The sequence below is a fragment of the Calypte anna genome, chromosome 1 (assembly GCF_003957555.1).
Source record: "Calypte anna isolate BGI_N300 chromosome 1, bCalAnn1_v1.p, whole genome shotgun sequence".
NCBI lineage: Eukaryota > Metazoa > Chordata > Aves > Apodiformes > Trochilidae > Calypte > Calypte anna.
The window spans coordinates 116,655,065-116,675,920 of record NC_044244.1 but is presented as its reverse complement, the minus strand read 5'-3'; the positions used below and the strand labels follow the sequence as shown (position 1 = coordinate 116,675,920).

Below are 20,856 nucleotides of genomic sequence, written 5' to 3'. Positions count from 1 at the left end.
TTTCTCTTGAAAAATATGATATATACATAACAGATACATTTCTTTTCTGTGGCTTTTTCCACCAGACAAAAAACTTAATATTTATTTTTCTTGAGAGCTACATTTGAAGGCAAACAATTTTTTTTCAGCTATTAATTATAAAAATGTTATAAAACTAAGTTTAGGAAGCTACTATTTCTATTGCTTTTACTTTATTCCTGCAGAATAGCCTTCTAAATACCTTCACTCCAAACATTAGAAACTGCAAACATGTAAATTGTAGCCATTTTCTGAGGGATTTGAGGAGCTCTCTAGAAACATGGGCTGAGGATCATAAAAACAAGAACAAACAACTGTGCTAGGTAATAAAAGAGAAATATTACACATAAGACAGAACAGATGCCATTATCTTTTAGTCCTGATGAACCAGCTAAAAGCAACATCAGTTTATTTATCCATGACAGCATAATATATTCTGGTTAAAAACACAACTCTGAACCACTGACAAGTTTAGGAGCTATGTCTCAGCATGTCCCAATACTCTGTATTAGCTGCTTTCTCAGAAAGGCTCACAAAGGATCTGGAGGCAACTACTCAGTATTTGGTGCAGTGGTGGCACTGATGCCATTGTGCCAGCTTACTCCCATGCACTTCCTTTTGGTCTCAGCCTGTGCCTTGTGGCAGAAAGTTTGGAGAATGAAAGTAACAGAGACACTGTTTTTAAAAAAAGCAACAGAAGGAAGCTCGCAAAGGAAATGCAAAATGTCAGGGCTGCTTTACTGAAGATGGGTACATGAAGAATGGAGGATGACAGCTGTTGGTGTAGAGGTACCTACAGTTACACAGATGTCATTTTGATTTGTGTGGTGCTGAAAGAGAACATCAACGAGATACAAACCAATAGCAGTGGTGTAGGATATTAAGACTGTTGTTACAGGGAAGATGTGTGATCACTTTTTATATATTTCTTTTTTTTAACAGATTGTTCAGAGTGGAATAACTGCTGTGGCTTCAGTTTTAATTAGTCTGTATTCCAGGTGCAGATTAGTCTGTAAATAATCTCATTTTGACTTCTCTTGGTATGACCTCTAGACTTCTTCAAAACAAAACAGGAAAAGAATTCACAAAACCCAAACATAGTTCTGAAAAACTGCCAATACCTTAGTCTGTTTGCAAAATTTTAGCTTCCTCTCAAACTTTAATTACTCACTGATGCACATGTGTAGGTATTAAGATATAACAAATAATTATAATTGAATCACCATGTATGCCAAGGCATTCTCTTAGGGTTTGGTATTTTTTTTTTTTCTAATGTCACTGTACATCAAAGGAAAGTGTTTTGAACTGTCTTCCACAGCATGAGAAATTGCATATGGAAATCAGATAATAGGAATTACTGTATTGGAGGAGTTCCCTACCATAAACAAATAAAGTTCCATGAGAGATGTTTTAAGAAGAGACTTCTATACATTCACATAGTTGTACAGGGTTTATGGCTGAAGACATGCTTACTGATTAACCTCCAAACTGAAGCTCTGTCCACAGGTTATCACTCAAACCCCAAATAGCCACAAAGCATGGTCATACAGCAGCTGCCACAACAGCACTGACCCAGTAGCTTATCGTAAGGTTCCCAGATTCCAACACACCACAGCAAGCTGGACAGACATTCCTTGGAAGAGGAAAGAGTAGTCCCTGGCCAGCTGCAACCCCACTGCTTCCTTCCTACAAAACTGCTTAGCTGCAGCTGTACTATACCCACCAGATCACCTGTTTGAGAGAAGCAAAAGCTTCAGGCTGAGCACAAGCATGGGTGCATGAAAGTGTACAGAGGACAGGAGCACAGGAATGAGAGTTAATGGGGGCATGAGAGAGAGGGGGTGGAGGTATAGGAAAAGCAGTGATCTGCAAGAGAGTAGCTAAATTATACCTGAGCTGTGCACTCCAGGAAGGTACTAAATCCTCAATTACCTATGGATGATTTAACCTCAATTCTGGATTAAATACCACATGGGGCAGAGGCACTACAGCTGATATAGTAAAGACTATCTTAGGAGAGACAGACTAACTAATGCACACAGAGCACTGTGTGTACTCAGTTGTGTAATTTCTGGGGCCATCTCAGCAGTACAGCACCTTTCAGGAACAGCCTCAGTTAATGAGACCTGATGAGTCTCAACTGATTGAATGCAGAACCACTTACCTGTTTCTGCATCTGCTCCCCAGCTTTAGCTCATTTAAAACAACAGCAATGAGCCTATCTGTAATCAAGGCATCTCCACAATACTGCCGTTCTAATAGCATCTAGGTATTCATGTGCATGAGAGAGAAAGAGGTCAAAGTATTTTTTGTTGTATAGTCCATATAAAAAAATATTTTTTTACTGTTGTTCCTCACTCCATCTTCTAACAGAAAAAAAATACAAATAATGTGTGTCTGAAATGTTTATATGTATATAGACAATCTCACAGACATACATATACAGGTAATAATATGAAACAGTAGACACTATTTGGATAGGAAATACAATCCATCAGAGAGAACCTAAGTAGCTTTTTGTACTGTTACTCACTGAGTTTGTTATCCCCATTACGGTAAAGAAAAATTTCAACCCTGTTGCTCATTTCTCTTCTGCAATGTAATACAAGATGGAGATTATTTATCCAGACATGAAAAAAAAAAAAAAAAAAAAAAAAAGTAATCTTATTTTTCACAAATTGAATAAAAGTCAGTGAAATTTTCAAAGTGATACTCTGGAGAAAAGTTAGTTCTAGCACTAATCTCTATATTAGCAGCCTCAAAGAAGGAGGTCTCTATGCGAATGACAATAAACAAACAAAGCTAATTGGTATGACACTGTTCTTACCTAGTTGAATATGAATTGTCATGTGGCAGCTCATGAATTTCAGCTATAACACTTGGGAAATTGCTCAAGCAATCTCATAGGCATTAGTAGTTATATTTGAGAATCTGCAACAGATGAATATAGTTCACTTTTGAAAGAGGTTTAGAAAAATACCCAGGAAATTTTATGTTATTCTGAGCTCAGTTCTAGAACATATGATTAGATAATCTGTGAGCAGGGACAAAAAGAACAAGCAGCAGCCATCCATTTATCAAGAGTAAATAGTAACCACTCGACTGAATTTCCTTTTATCTGGAGCAGTAAGACTCACCAGTAGTGGACAACAGGTTGAACTGGTGTATGATGCCCACTGCAAGGCTTTTGATACTGCCCGTGTGATGTTAACACAGGCAAAATAGGAAATCTTAATTTAAATGGAGTTTAAACATAATTAATATGCAATATCAAGTAAAACTGCATACAGATTTGTACTATGTCTATATTAATCATTATATAATTATATAGTCATTATATTAACCATTATATATATATGATTGTATATATAATCATTATTTTCATTAATTACTTGAGTGATTTTTGGTAGATTTTTTTATATTCAAAATGACGTGAAACCCAACCAGCACCTGAGAAGAGGAATACAATTCAAAGTGGTTTCAAAAGAACTGAGAGTGAAGTTCAATAAGAGCAAAACACTAAAATACCTCTCTTGATAAATTGAATAAACTCAAGAATGCATTGCAAATGACTGGACAGGTGGTCAGAAGTGCAGAAAAATGGATGGTGATTTTAAAAAGCAGGATTTGTTTAGTCTAGAAAGGACTGAATTGAAGTAACTATCAGCCTTCAAATGCATGAGGTTATTGCTGAGAGTGAGTAAACTGTTCTCAGTTTCCATTGCGGTGACATAATTAGCTTAAATTGCAGCAGATGATATCAAGGTTGTAGTCAAACATCTTTTGAACTGCAAAGATTGCAAAGCAATGAGGAAAAAAACTCAGCAAAACTCTGAAAAAAAAATAATCTTGATTTAAAGAACAAATTAGACCAAAATTGGTCAAAAATTATTTAAGTCTAGTTCATCCTGCCCAAGGCAAAAATCTGGAGTGCACAGCCTTTCAAATCTCCTCCAAGCCTTATTTATTGTATCTATTATTCCTTTATGAAAAAAATAACTATAAAAAACAGCATGGAGAAAACGATAGACACCCTATGATAATTTGTTGTGTCATTTTTCACAGAACTTTAAACACTGGCTTGCATAAAAAACATGATCATGTGCATTTTCTATAACTAATACATTTTCAACATTATTTTGGATACTTGGTAATAATGGAGAAAAACAAAAAAGGGAGAACGAGAAACAGTACCTGAAGACTGACTGGTTGCAATAAGAACACTTACTAAGTGATTTCTTCTCCTTAGTTAGCTTACTGCTATGGAAATTGGCCTATCGTAGTTTCTTATAGTGTGGTATTTTTTAATAGAATGACAGTGTAAAATGGCAAGGTAGCAGTTATTTTTCTCCATTTTAAATTCTACTGAGAACTAATGGCCTCAATTTTTTTAGCTGAGATATAAGGAGCTTGTTTTAGTTTCACTGATATATCTCATTTCTCAGACGTTTGGTGGCAGAATGAGAGCTAGGTGTGCATTGTAATATATGGATGCAGGATAGAAATATACAGGAAAGAAAGGCTGCATGGATGTTAGGGTACTATTATATATTAAGAAGTACATTAAAATAAAATGGCATTAATTACCTTATGTCATTAATTGATCCAGAATTTATATGCTGGGTCTCAGCTATGAAGAGGGAGATGAGAGAGGTGCTATGGCAGGAGATGTGACTGTAATGCAGTGCTTCAATTGTACTACTCCTGAAATGGGGCTCCCAGATCCTGGCAACTTCTGGTCTCTATGACTTCCCCATATGGTAAGAGTTGGTAAAACCACTCAGAGGAGTAAAATTAGCAAGAAGTGTCATTTGCTTGGAAAAAACTACCATAGTTTTTTGTTAAAGGGAGTCCTGGGCTTCTTGAAAGAAGTCAAGAAGCACACAGAGAGGATTATTTGGTTCAGGTAGGATGCATACATATATAAAATATTTTTTTTTACGTGCTTCAAAGAAGAGTTTTAAGAAACTTGGCAACATTACTTAAAAAGAAAAAAAAAAAAGTTTCTTTCCTGAATGTATACTTGATTGAAAGACATAAAAGAGTGGGTAAGAGTACGCTGCACTCTTGTAGTGGGAACTGGTTTAGAACAGAGAAAAAACCTATTTATTTTTATAGCAGGTAATGAGTCTCTAGAGCTTGCTGCCACAAGAGGTTGTGAGGGCCAAGAGAACCAGCTGTTTCAGAAAGGGATTAGACTACTTTGTGGACAACAGACTGAAAAATAGATACTACAAGCACTAGGCAGTAACGTGTCTCCAGATAACCGAAATCCAAAAGCTATGGATGCTAGTGGTGGGCAGCAGTATGAGGGGAACAGTCTGCAGAAAGTAGCCAGGCTGGCACAATCTCTCTGCCCAAACTGTCCTAATGCCACTAACAGAGACACTTTGCTTGTTTGATCCAGTAAGGCATTTCTTATGCTCTCAAGAGCATGATTTTAGTCGTATCAAAAATGTAGTTATCTTTTTACTTGTTTCAGGTCATTAAAATAGCAATTCTGGGACCTACAAATCTGAGAGATCTCTAGAAAATGCAGAGTTATGTGAGATCATAGTATTTATTTAGAGCAATGCTGTCATCATCCAAATTCATGCCAAATCATATGCAAGATGTTTCATCCTTTTCTAATTTATAGGGAAATCTTTAGTGTTATAAATAGGTCCTCTTTCAGTAGTAAACAGGAAAAGGGCTTGATTTGTTACTATGTTGGCATAATATATTATTTATTTTACTAATACATAATGTCTTTTCTAGCTGCTGCTGTCTCCAAACAGCTTTTTATCTAAATCAAGGAATATTTAAAAAGTTAATTAGTAAACGTGATACACACTAAAATACTTTCCATGTCTGCATCATATTCCAATTATTTAGTCATCAGAATTTTCCATTGAAATGAGAAAGTCTGAGAGTTGACAAGGTTGGGGCAACACAAGGAGTTCACCTGAGTATCCAACTGCCATCTCCCTCTAGGGAGTAAGAGGGAATAATTTCTCTATTTCTGAACAAATTGGTCCCAACTAAAGCAAGGGTGAAACTGAGACCACATCCTGTAGTGAAATGAGGCAACCAGGTGCCACTAATTGCCAGGGAGTGGGCATGAGCTTGTGTTAAGCCCACCTGTGCCTGATTAGGGCGGGCCCCCACTCCGCATGAGCAGGACCAGGGGGCCATTAAAAGGTAAGGCCTGAGACACAGGCAGGGCTCAGTCCTGAGCTAGCCAGCAGAGAGGCCAGTTGCTCTTGGAGCAACAGCACTGATTCCAGGCTAGTCAACTCTGAGGGCTATAGGCTTAGAGTATTGCTCGTGATTCTCTGCTGGAACACCTGGTTGGACCTTGAAGCGCCGTTCCCTAAGAGAGGTTTGTCTTGCTACAACATCCTGTCTCCCTGAATCATGTTGCAGCTGCAGCCCTTCTCAGGCAGCACAGCACAAATATGCTCCTCACTCAGGCAGTATGACTTAGAAGATTACAACACAGATCAAAATGACTGAATCTAATGATTATGCACAAGGTGAACTTTGAGAATTACAGATTTCATAAAGCATGTTTCAAACTAGTCATAAGCCTGTAACAATAAAGGAAAGGCTGAAAAATAGGTCTTTTCACCCGGCTCTTACATAGGCTGCTTTAAAAATCAGTTTTCTCATATTTATTTTCCCTAAATATGCAATACAGCATCCTTAGTGACATTTCTTAGAAGCTAAACATGACTTTGTTCCTGACCCGCTCAAATACGGACCCATGTACTGGGAAAGACACACGCATCCTCATATTGAGTAATTCGTTACTCCTGTTCATCACTCCTGAACTGTGCAAAGAAGCTATTATCACTAAATTACAGTCTACAAATTGCATGGAATAAAAACTAAGAAGATCTGGATTGAGACAAAACAACACAATATGTCCACAATGTATGTTGAGAGCTTTATTAAACAAAGTTGGAAGGAAAGTCACGTATCTTCTTCCTCTCTTGGCTGTCACTTCATTTATTTCCTATGCTCCATTACCTCTGCACCAGCCCATGAGGTGTTTGCACATAATAGCATTTTATTCTTGATTGCATTTACACTGAGCGTTCCCCTCTTATTATGCATACATATGATTTTGCATTTCATTACCTAAAAAAAAAATCTTGTGAACCCTATGTAACACTTTGGAAAACATACTCTACAAGCAAATCTTTAAAAGGTTATTTTTATTCCCCACAGATCCAAAGGCACAAGACCTAATTTTAAAAAAAATATATATATTTCTGCAGTTCTTATTGCTGAAAGGAGCATAATTATAATGCATAGTGCATGTTTGTTGTCATTTTAAAACCATGGTCCAAAGTAGCCGTTGCAAGTAGATTAATGCCAAAAGAGATAAGTCTGCTCTTTGAGAGCCAAATGGTTTGGAAATCTGAGATAACATATCTAACATTTCAGTAGCAAGAAACATACAATCACTTTTGCTACAATCTGCCCCAGTTTTGTGTCTAAGAAAAAGAATTACAAATGATTTTGTCATTGCTCAATGAGATATGCCAGGATTCGTATTGCAGCTGAAACATGATCAAAACAAGTACAGTGTGTTTGTTGTGTTGTCTTTTTCTTTTTCAATAGAACCAACAGTGTCTGAATAACTGGTAAAGACAGAATCCCTGCCTTACACCATTTACAAGCTTCTTTCCTAAGAATTCATGTAGCAAATCTCCATAGTATATGAGAGACCAAAATTGACAGGTATCAAAGGTAAATGGGAATGCTGCAGAATATCTGCAATTGGGTGGTGCAACTAAACTTATGGTTTATTGGAACTTCTAAACCTTACTTTTTCAGAGTATGGAAAGCAAAAAGATTTCAAGTATGTATTTTGAATGAATTGAATTAATTGTATTTTGTATTCTTTGTATTTTGTTTCCTTTTGTACATATCATGGTCAGAAAATATGGTCTGTAAAAGCAGAACAAAAATATATGGGAACACCTTTTTTTTCTTTTTTTCTTATCCTGTAAAATGATGTACACAAAGAGTCTTGATATATGCCATAGTTATTTCTCTTTTGGTCTTGTCTCTTATATCCTCTTATTAAAATAACAAAACAGAAAAGTCTATATTTTTACAAAAAATTCCAAAGTATTCAGTTTTCTCTGAGCAGTAAAATAAAATTTAATTGATGTACTTCAAAATGCAACTCCCCTCTGTCCCACAAATGCATGAATAAGAGTCTAAATGTAACCATATTTCTATTATGGAGAGCTTAATTTTAAATAATGTTTTTATGAGGGGTTTTTTTGTGTCATTAAATTTAAATTACACAGTTCCTTGCAATAAACCATACTAAACTAAGAAAGCAAAATTTAAACATTAGAGATTACTGTATTGAAACAGTTGCAGTTTTTAACCTGGATCACTATCCACACATATTGCAGATTTCTTTGTCAAAACACAGTGAGACAGACAGATACAAATGGCTGCATTTGAAACAGGTATGTAAGACAAATTACATCATAGGAGTGAGAGAGAGCAAGCTGAGTTTTAACAAATACTGAAGTACACTGTAGTATTGGAGAAACTACTAGACAAGATACTTTCCTGGAACACTGGAATTATAAGGGACAGAATTGTGAGTGTTCCTGTTACATTCTTACATTTCTGACTGTATTTCTTGTTAAATGTAGCTTTACACTCTGGAGTGGGCACTTGGCTTTGCCTAAAAGTCTTCTTAAAAAAATGAAGTTCTTATCAAACATGATAGAAAGAAATTGCTCTGAGGAAAACCTGTAGTTACTTCCATCTTTTACTACCTGAACTTACTTTAGTTCAGTGCAAACCAGAAAAAAAGAACAAAAATGCAGTTCTAATATGTAACTGTTAGGCTGCTCAGTAGTTATTTCTGAGTTATTTCAATAAATCTCTTGGCTCACAATTTTATTTTTTTTCACCCTAAACGGAAAATTAGCAGACAGATGGACAGCAGGGTGCTGCCCAGTAACAGGATGCCATGGGCACATCTTATGGGAACTGGAATCCTCTGTGCTGTTTCACCTTCCTCACAGTGCATTCATCACAGGGAAAACAAAAAAGTTTGGAAAAGAAAGGAAAAAAAAAAAAACATACAGAGACAGATTGAAATGAAATCAGAATGTCTCCAAGGAAAAGAATGAGTAGCAAAACATTAAAAGGAAAAGATAATTTTCTGTTGAGTATTGCAAAAAAAGCACTAGTTTTCATATTATTTTTAACAATCCATTACAATTCGTTTGATGTGCAGGGGAATGAAAATGAGTCCTGCTGTTCATTCTTCTTTTTTTTTTTTTTATTCTGAGATGCTATTTATTTTGGGGCTGGAAATTATAATTACAGTGAAAAAGTCTCATTATGCAATGGTAGTAGAAAGAGAGAAAGTTTAAAATGACAACTTAAATGGCTATTTACCATAATTCAAAAAAGGCTGAAGAATAATTTATCCAATATATTGCTAAGTAGCATCCCTGAACATCAATCCTTCAGCAAAGCCTCACAATGATCACATAGCCCATGCACTTCAGCTATAGGTGGTCAGTGAAATATGAAGCCAAGAGAACACACATTCTGTGATCCCTACGATGAAGACCCCCTATTTTCTCATAAGAAAAATTATGTGGTTTGTATTCTACACTATGAGCCATCAAACGACTGTCCAGTTATTTTAATGAAGATTTATGACTTTAAAATTGCATAATGTAAGAATTTCAAAGGAACTGGATAATGAGCACACGAAGAAATTAAAAATCAGGTGCACAATTTCCTTAGATTCCACTGACAATCCTGGCTTATGTAGAAATCATACCAATTATTAGAGACATAAAAAACTATTAAATTTATGGAAAAATATTAGAAGTATTAATTAAACCAAATATACAAATTCTCACCATGGCAAAAGATATTGGGAAATAACTTCAAAAAATAGAAACAAATATTCAAAATAAACCAACATGACTGTATAGAAGTGTCAACACACAAGATTTTCCTAAATTTTAGCATCTTAGCTCGAAAGTTTAAAAGAAAGATACTTGGTAGACATCACTCTCAGAAGGGAAGTAATGTTTGGCCTAAAAACTTCTGGAGTCTTTAGGAAGGAGGATGTGTGGAGGGAAATTTCCTGGCATTATATTTCCATAAACTGATCTAGATAAAAACCAAGAACACTTCTATCTTAAAAATCATCTCCACTGAATTTTAGTTCTTCATTTATCTGTACCTTTATATGACTATGTCTGAAAGGAGACAAACAGTCTTGCAAACTTTTCCAGTTAAGCAATGACACTGCTTTCCCCACCCTTTACTCTCCACTTACATTTAAACCATATTTCCTGTCTTCTCTTATCCACAACCATAAGACTTGTGAGATAATTTCACCTTTCTCCCTAGTTCAGAACAGCATTCTAAATTTTGATTGAGGCCACTGATAAATATGCATAAAAATATTCATAGAATTTATCACCATTATAATTTAAATGCCCAATACACTACTAATTCTTTTCCTGTAAACCATTCTGTCTCTAAATCAATCCTATCAGCAATATGTGTTGGGGATTATAATAGCAGGTAAGCAAAAGTGCTGGTTTGGAGTTTGTACCATCAAGCCCAACATTGTGTGATACACCTTACAGCCATTGCTCAGAAAGGTCAGATGGCTGCGCTCATAGAATCATAGAATTGGCAGGGTTGGAAGGGACCCCAGAGATCATCGAGTCCAACCCTTTTACCACCGTTGTGGTTGCTAGACCATGGCACTGAGTGCCACATCCAGTCTCTTTTTAAATAGCTCCAGGGACGGAGAATCCACTACTTCCCTGGGCAGCCCATTCCAATGCCGGATCACTCTCTCCGTAAAGAAATTCTTTCTAATATCTAACCTAATTTTCCCCTGGCACAACTTAAGACTGTGCCCTCTTGTCTTGTTGAAGGTCGTCTGGCAAAAGAGCCCAACCCCCACTTGGCTACAGCCTCCTTTCAAGTAGTTGTAGAGAGTGATGAGGTCTCCCCTGAGCCTCCTCTTCTTCAGGCTGAACAGCCCCAGCTCTCTCAGCCTCGACTCATAGGGTCTGTGCTCGAGTCCCTTCACCAGTCTGGTTACCCTCCTTTGGACCTGCTCCAGGACCGCGATATCCTTCCTGAACTGGGGGGCCCAGAACTGGACACAGTACTCGATTCCCCAGTGCAGCTTCCACTGCCTCCAAGGCACTGAACCGTAACTTCCAACAATTTTCATGAGAGAACCTCTTGAGTAAATTAGTGCTAAATTTACTAATTTCATTTCCTCCCAGTTAGTTAAGGAATATTTACAAAACACAAATGACTGAAATAATTGATTTTATTAATGGACTCAGCACATGGATACTAAGATTTCAGAGTTACCATCTATTACCCACAGATATAATTTGATTCCCTAGCATCTATGTATTCTTGTTCTTCATCACATACTTTAATGACATGGTCTGAAAGAGTTTAAAAAAAAACAAACACAATAGCAAAACACCCAAAATCACAGTACCAGCAATGATTTTTATGGTTTCTTATGTTCAGTTATTTCTTTGTAAAATAGAATCACTTTTTTAAAGCTGAATATTGCAACTGACTGTCATTATAAGAATGTGCCAGTTTTCATCACAGAAATATTATGCCATATGGACCACATATGAAGAGGTAGAAGGATTTATAAGAACAGTTAAAAATGCTATCAGTGCTGATCACGATGCACAGTAGGAATTTAAGACACACTCCTAAGATACAACAAAGGAAAACAGTCCCATTCATATGGTCAAACATATGTCAAAAGGCTGGACATTTACCCTGAGATCTAGTCCCACACCATGCTACCTTCAAAACTGTCTGTTTGAATAAATGAGTCTGTGACATACGCAGTAAGACATCTCTGGTTACTCCCAGTAACTCAAAAGAAATCATTCTTCACAAACAGAAAAATGTTTTCTTTTACCTTCCTTCTTCTTGGTCAAAAAAGATAATAGGTATTTCTCTGAAGAGAAATGTGACATCCATAATCTTTGTGTTACAACACAACCATTTATTTCCAAAATATGAAAACCAGCTTCTACTCTAATTAGAAATAAGCACTGATTTTAATTTATTTTTTCAGAGAAATGAGATTTCAAACTGTTCTGTTAAAACATCAAAAAGGAGCCCTTTTAAACATGAAAATACAGATTTTCACTTTACTGCTACTAGTATTAGAACTTCATTTTTCTGTGGGGTTTTTTTTTAGGTTTTGGGAGGAATTGTTTGGGTATTTTTTTGAAATCAAATTGAACTAAAACCTGGAGCTATGGTATCAGGGTGACAAAGGAGACAGGTAGATGAGAGGGAGATATTAGGTAGTTTTACAGTGATCCAAAGGAGTAACACCACTACCTTTGGTCTGGCTATCCAAGGGCTTTGTGCTAATGAATAGAGGGAACTAGCAAGTGCCCATTACAGGAAATATACTTGTTTGCAAGGTTATGTCAGGAATCTGACTTAGTGCAGCCACAGAGCTGCTGCATTGCTTGTCAAACGTGCTGCCTCTGTCATACAAATATTTTCCAGTAGAAAACTGTCCCAACAGAAATGCAGGGATGAGTCACACCAAGTGTAGGTATCTATGTCTGTACAAATAAGCTTGTCACTGAGTTTCAGTGAAACAAGCCATTTCATGAAGCAAATCATCTTTCCTAATGTAGATGTCCACTTCAGAACCAGGCATACTAAACCACAGTTGGTTTAGTCAAGTTGTTAATCAAGTTAGAATACTTGTTGATTACAAGTTGAATTTTAGGCAGATTTGATCTCATATATATATACAGTTATAAAACCCTCCGACATTATCTATATTTTCTCAACTCTTTATGCTTATGTAGAGAAATTGGGTTCAATTACTTAAATGGTTTGATTGTTCAATTTTGGTGTTTTATTAGGCCTATGTTTTTTGGGTTTTCATTCTTCCCGATTTTCTCTCCTTAAGCAATTTCCACGTTCCTGTTACCAGCAAGTAAGGCCAGATGTGTGAGAAGGTGAACAATTACAATTCTCAATTTTCTTAATTTTCAGCATCTTTCCAGTTCAATTCTATTACCTAACTTCCACTGCAATGCATTTTTTTTTAAGAAATCTACTCAAGATTGTCATTGCACTTTAATAGTCTGGATCAAAAAACACATTACAAATTTATAATCTATTTTTGAGATTTGACATTAGCAAAAATCTTAATTTCAGTTGTTAACAAATTATCACTGCACATTTGGGATAGTTATACCATGCAAGAGCCTTATTATATAAGCACGTTAAAAGGAACAGTAAGCATTATATATTCTTTTAGCTCATATTTTGACACCCTGAATGGTCTTCATACGTTTTTCCAGCTATTTCTGATGTGATGTTTTACAATAATCCCTGAAGAAAAAGATGGATAAGCATAATCTTTTCTTAAGCTGTACTTCTTTGAGCAGCGTGTAACTACAGCAACTGAATTCCTTGCTTATTAGTAGCTAACAGGAAAGCTTTTCTTGAGCAAAGAGAGTAGATAGTTGCAATATTTGAACTGCATGAACCCCAGTGTGAATTCCATGTTTAACAATTCAGCTGGAGGATTTCACAAGTGCAAAAGCATGAAAAATAAACCCGGGAGCTTGCAGAGATGACTAAACTTCTACGTATGAACCACACATTTGGCTGCACAAAATCTTTCATATAAGCAGAGAGCACATGAACATTAGGAATGCCATGGTGATAACTTAAATTGATCTTTTAGCTCAATAAAAGCAATGATCCATGAAAGCAGCAAAATACAGTTCTGGGAATTGATTTGTTACCTTGCTTAACGTATCAGCTAGCAGCAGAGACAGATGAGAGGTTCAAGCAATGTGAAATGGTCTGCACTTACTACAAAAACAGTTTTCTTTTAATTAAATCCTCCTTCAGCACTTCATTGTGTGAAGAGCTGAATTCTCTAGTTCAGTTCAGAAAAATAATGTCTTTCTTGAAGAAAACATATAGTCTTACTGTCTTTAATGGAATTACTTCCATATTTCAAGCTCAATGTGTACTCAGTCATTTTCTAGAATTTCATTGCAGTGCACAGTAGCCTGAAAAATTAATATTCTGTCTATTTAAATTTTAAATTTGTTGTCTGCTAATACAAATGTTTGAGATTTTATCTTTGCAGTGGTGACGAAGGGATTGTTTTCATATCAAAGAAAATAAAAAATAAACATGCAACCCCCTCACACTACCCTCCCCAACTATTGAAAGAAAAAGATAATTTGGAAGTGCTAGAACCTAGTCTTTCTTTAACATGTTTTTCATCATTAACAAAGGACGTTAGCCACTGGAGTCTTTGGCAAAATCAGACATTTTTTTCATGCTATTAGAAACAAAAGGAGAATATGCTGAAGAACAGACAGACCACAGACTCCGGGTGGCAGAAAACAAACTACTCATGTTCTGAAGGTGGAGCAAATGAGTGAAGATCAGGAAAAGTAAGAGTACACTGTCCCTCTCTCCTCAATCCCCCATAATATCAGCTTCCCAACCAAGACAGGTAATTCCCTCTCTCTAATTACTTCTCTCCCCACCAAGAACCACAGGAACTGTTTATTCACCTTAAATCTAGTGAGAATGCATGCTTAGTGTTGGGTCGAATGAAGCAATATGTTTGTATACAGGTTAGGGAACTGAGAAAAATATTAAAGATCCCTACACCTCTGAAAACAAATATGCCTGTATTCCTCTTAGTGTTTTATAAACTTTACATTTCATTTTTAAGCAGATCTACGCAGCATAAAATATTTCTAAGGAGATTTAGTGAGTTAGATACCTGTAGTCTACTTACATGTGAGTAAGCTGTTTATCTGAGTAGTTTTAATGGCTTTATGAGTGATATAAAAATATATATCCTTGCAAATCAACAGAGGACACTCCACAAGGGCTTCTCAGAGTGCAAAAAATTACCATAGTATTCTACTGCGAAAAGACAAAAAGTTATTCCAAGAATTTGGCTTACTCCACTGGAGCCAAGAAACTAGTAATTTGAAAAACACTCCAGCTTTAAAAAGGTAGTGACATTTTTTTAAACAATCCCTTTATGAAAAAGGAGGATTGGCTGACTGCCCTGCCTTGAGAGGGAATTGTCCATCTGCTGGCAAATCCCTGCATTGACATTATTATTATTATTAAGTAGTGTTTATAGAATTATCAGAGTACCCTTGGCATAGTGAGGAACCAATAGGAAAAATTTCAAGACAGTAGACTCTTTAGTTAAAATTCTGGAATAATTTTCTTTTACATATAAAGGAACTGTATTTCAAGATCAGCTTCATTAGGAAGCTCTGCTAGGATTTGATGTTTTTATTTTTTACAGAGAAAATTTATATCATTAAGAAGCGCTCAATCACCTCACACATAATATAAGCAAATATACAGTCTTCCCCCTTCTCATTTTAATTTGTATTTTGCGATTACAACTGCATTAAAATGTTACGTATCACATCATTATTTGGAAACAAGCTGCTTTTATATTTCTCACAATTTCTGAATTTAGCTTTGCTTGTTACTGCTTCTAGTAATGCATATTAATGTTGGTACAAAAAAAAGCGCTCCCTAAAATTTGTGTTACTTTCTTAACAGATCCTCATTACTAAATAGTTTCTTGAAATTTTATCTGGACTACTCAAGTTCTTGCAGAAAATAAAAGCAAAGGTGGGAGTTTACAGCCTGACTGAAAACTAGGTGAAAAACAATAAAAGTATATCTTTTACTTCAATAAGTTTAGAATCAGGCCCTTAGAGGTACAATTCTTATGCACTTCTTAGTCATTTACAGTATAGAAAAATAAAGAAATGTCTGGTAATTACTGTATAGACAGCTTTTCTATTATTGCAGAAAACAAATACATGCCTTAACATATTGTAATGAGCTGGCCAAGCTATGTTAAAATATCAGATGTGTTTATATTCAGTAAAGTATTTTAAAAAGAGTCTCTTGATACATATTCTATATCCCTTGTGGTCTAATTTTCAGATTAACAGAATTTTTTTGTCTTTCTTTTCCTCTCCTTTCCCTTTAAAGACTCAGATTTCCAGGCCCTCTAGAGCATCCTGCTGTATTTTCTACCCTTTAAGAATAAACTTAAAGGCTGACAGATATTTTCTCATTTTCCTATATTCTGTGGAAAAGCTGAAATATTTCAGCATACAAAACTTGAAGTTCTAACTTTTTCTAATACATGCAGAAATCTTTTCTTTTGTTAGTTTTTCTTTCTCTTCACTTCAAAAACTGAAAACAGCCTTCCAGTACTTTTCATAAATTAGAATAAATTTTAAAAGTCTAACAGCATGACATTCTATAAAATAACAATTCTGCTAGATATCCCATGTTGAATAACAATAGCACTCTGAAAGTTACATAAAATAATAATAGTAGTCTCCTGAGCAAATATGTCCTATGGTGAAATTCATAGAAATAGAGGAAGTTTTGTATGTCACTTAAGCCATAAAGTCATGTGTAGGGTTCTGCTATAAAGAGGTGTACAAAAAGGCCAGTGAATCCTCCAAGATGCTGCAGAATCAGCTTCAGCTTCACCTCTGCTTTGAGAACTACCTGATTGTGGTCCAGAAGTGCCCCAGGCAAAGTCTGCAGCTCTGTGTGTGTATGGAGACTGAAGATCCTAGAGAATCTGGAGCTTTAAAAACAACCCTCAATGCAACATGACAACACAGACAGAGGGATGGAGTAAATATACTCCTGAAGACTGATTCTGAAAGTGTGAATGTGAGCTCCCAACTTAGTGGCACCATAGCTGGATTCTGGACTAGTGACTTGCTTCCCCTAAGTGCATCAGGACTAACCTGAAAATCATTCAGCTCCAACGAAACTGTTCTTCAACAGTACGTGATCTGAAGATGTGACACGTAGGTCTTTTTATGCATATGGCCCTAATATGAAACTTCACACTCCTGTAGAACTTGAAGCACACTGTCTGAGAGGCTGAGGATTTCACCTTACCTGTCTGTCTTACGCTTATAGTATGAGCTACCTGGACAGACACAAATGTCTTCAACTAACTACAAGTTTTCATCCAACAGGAGCATATTTAGAATACACTGATTCATTCCCCATAATACAGAACTACAAATTTAAAATTGGCAGTTACAGTGGCTTTTTAAAGGAGAGTTTATAAATGTGGAAAATTTTATTTCTTAAGAAAACCAAAAAAAAAAACCAAAAAACACACTAAAATACATGGCATGTAACCATGGGAAAGGATAGGTAAAAAATGCTCAAAGAAGCTGTTTAGCCCACTCTTTTGTCTGAAGTCTGTTAATTGCACAGTTTATAAACTGATATTCTTCCCTAACAGTTATTTTACTATCATCAGCTATTGAAAAATCAATCCAGTAATAAACAGTGAAAACACTTTCCAATTTTGTTTATTTCTCTAATTTGCAGAAGATCAAACCTACTTTTTTTAATAGTGACAAATTAATGAAGTAGAACTAAATTATCTGCATCTTTTCTGATAACAACTTTAGGATGACACAAATCATTGCATAAAAGTATCTTTTCTTCCTCTTTGCTTAACAGGCTCAGTAACTAGGGCGGTGGTAGGTCTTGTTCTACATAAATACTTTTTTCAGATTAATTCCCTTCACTGCACCTAACACTGCAGACTAAACCTACACTCTTAGAACCAATGAGTTAAACTAGGCACCAAAATTTTTTTGCAGTCAGACTGATTAGGTTTATTACTTATTATTACAGGTTTTTTTTTTTTACTAAATAAAATCTATTTTTCACCCAGTATAAATGAATGCCATATTTTCAATAACATGTTGCTAAAAGTCTGGATGCACAGCATGCCTTAGCAAAATCCATGGACAGAATTTTAGGAGATTATACTATTTGATCTCTTTGAATAGTACTGTTAATTATCTTCAAGCTTTACACAGCCACCATGGTTCACTGCTTTTAGTAGAAATGCATTCCTTATGAAAACCTTCCTCAAAATACAATGATGCCAAAGCAGTGTTTCTGAGTTGAGGCTTGATGGCATCTTAAGAAGAGGTTTCCATGTTTCCATAATGTAGCAAAATGTAATTTATCATCCTGTTCCACTGTCCATAATTTTCTTTTTTATGAGTTTTTTTGAAGTTAGGAGTGTGAAATGAAGCAGCATTGGAGACTGTACTCTTAAATCTTGGCATATATTATATTCTCAGTATTTCCCACAAACTTTATATGCAGATGAATGTTGTCTGAAGGAAATAACATATGAGTCTATTGTAAGCCTGCCTTACATTTATATGTCTAAGGATAAAATTCTACAAAACATCAGCCTTGAAGTAGATGAGTAAAATATAATCATTTCCTCTAATGAAACCATGGGTGGTGCTATTACTAATATTAAATTTCTTTATAACGCACTCTCCAGTGTCTTTTAGTTTACTTATACAGAATTTAGCAAGACATGCACAATCACAGATCACTAAAATATATAATGCATTTGCTTTAAAGAAATGTACACCACTCATTCGTAAGAAAGATTGAATTTAGATGTTTGAAATGAATAGCCATTATGCTGCTCTCTTAGGATCCTCCTTTTAATCATAGGATATTACCACTTAGGAGAACTGTATTGCTTCTATAACTTAAGGGAAGCTGCCATTAAAACATGTTTTTCTTTTTTTTTTCTTTTTTTTTTTTTTTTTTTTTTTTTTTTTTTTTTTTCCCACTATTAACCTTTGTATATGTTTTTCACACCAGACTGCCAATTTACTGGGATCACATCCAAACAAAGTTCAAGTGGGGGCCAATGATGCCTTAAACTTTTATGAGGAAAAAACATGGCAGAGTTAGTGGCTGTGATCTTGTGACACTATCGGATTGAGATGAACTTGGAACAAAATGCCCTCAGAGATTTAATATCAACAATACATGCTGTTGTGAAAGAAAGGAAAACTTAAAGTCACTTATTTTACCTGGGTGATTTTGAAATTGTCCTGTTACATGTGTTGCCATTTCAATTTTTTAATAGAAAGATGGCTCTCTGTTTTGAAAGAAACATGAGATGGAAACAAACCTAAAAACATTAACAACTTGGAAGCGCACCAATGGAACTAGCAGTATGAAGTATTCTTAATTCTTGGTGAGCAACTAGAGATATGTTCTAAAATATCTTTCATGGAGTATTCATCTTTATAATGATGAATCATATAAGGGCAGATGTCAGCTGTGGTAAGATGGTATTGCACCTTAAGTTAAAAACTGATTTAAGAAAAAAAAAAAAAAAGTCAATCTACTTAGACAGAACTGTAGAGGTGCAACAAACTCTTCTAATAGAACACAGTGCAATACTATCACGTTAATGACCTTTAAATCACATCTACAGAAGGTGTATAACTGATCTTTAACAAGATATTCAGGTCTGGGGAGATAAGCACTACTTTTGGATTTTCAACTTAGATCATACCTGGCCTGACTTTTCAGAATAAGCAAGAACCCACACGTCCTACTTCTTCAGCTCATATACTGCTGCAGACACTTTACACATTAGGAAGCAGGCTGTTTTTTTAAGAAGGATAAAATGTCAGTTTTTAAAATTCAGTTTGCTAATCTGGCCTAGTAATCCAGTGATAGATTTAGGGACAGAATCTAAATATCACTATATTAATTTTGATGTATTAAGTGATATTAAAATGATCATTAGAAAAGAGGAAGCCAGTTAACAGAACTGCAGTCTATATTTAGACTTTGGTTTTTTCATTTCATCAGAAAATATATTAAATGTCACATTCTGTTGCACAGCTAATAAGAGAGGTAAGCACAACAAAAAGGAGTTTGCCTGCTGGTTTTGTTACCATCACAGCATGGGATTTAAAAAAAAAAGAGACAGGGCTACCCAGCCAGGAACATAAGTGAGAGGAAGACTGTAAGAGTGCTGGCATAGCCAGATAAATATTTTAGCCTTGAGTAAATAGGAAATGCAGATATAACCTAGTTCCTTTTTATGTCTAACATAAATTGAAATTCCCAAGAGTTAACAATTTGACTCCATAGGTAATAAGAAGAGATCTACAGAGGGAAGCAAGCTATAGATTTTACATGCCAGAATAATATGCTAAAATGAGGCATAAGTAAGAAAACCATATAATTCTGAACCAAGTATTTGACAACATAAAATTTTAAAACCAAAAAAATTTCTGAAAGTTTTTAAAAGATGATGTTCAAAACTTGTTCAAAAAAGTCTTCTTTGGTCCTCAACCAATTCAAATGACATAAGTTATTTTAATCTAATGTCCTGTAGGTGATACTGCAATTTTCACTTACTATTAAACTATACCCAGGTCGTTTTAAAGATATTTTAATTACTAAACCAGTATATAATTCAGCTCAGTAAATATTATAATAGTTATTCAGGATGAAAGAAGTTTTTCACTAATCTAGAATGTAGAGCAAACAAGAAGTCTAAAAATTAGAAGGTTTCAACCCCTGATAATGTAAGAAAACAAGAAACAAGAAGAAATGTAAGAAAACAAGCTGGATGCACCCTATGGGGCATCTGACTGTTATAATATACAAGTTTTTGTAAAACTGCTTCATACAGAGACTAGGCAAAATGTGCCCATTGTTTCTCCCTCTTTTTAATTTAAGCAAAGGTAAAGAATGTTGGTACCTTCCTTACAATAAATCAATTTGTTGTTGTTTTTTTTTTCATTAAGAGTAAGAGGAGAAAGCAGAAAAGAATCTTTTAATAGAGAGCCCTAAATTCAGTTTAGAATTGAACTGAATGGAAATTTAACACTGAAAAGTTTTGCACAG

General features: G+C 35.3%; 1 protein-coding gene across 4 annotated transcripts in view; it reads right to left on the bottom strand.

Moving 5' to 3' along the window:
• DMD (dystrophin) overlaps positions 1–20,856 on the bottom strand; it is a 950,620-nt gene that overhangs the window by 287,780 nt on the left and 641,984 nt on the right. The window lies entirely within an intron of this gene.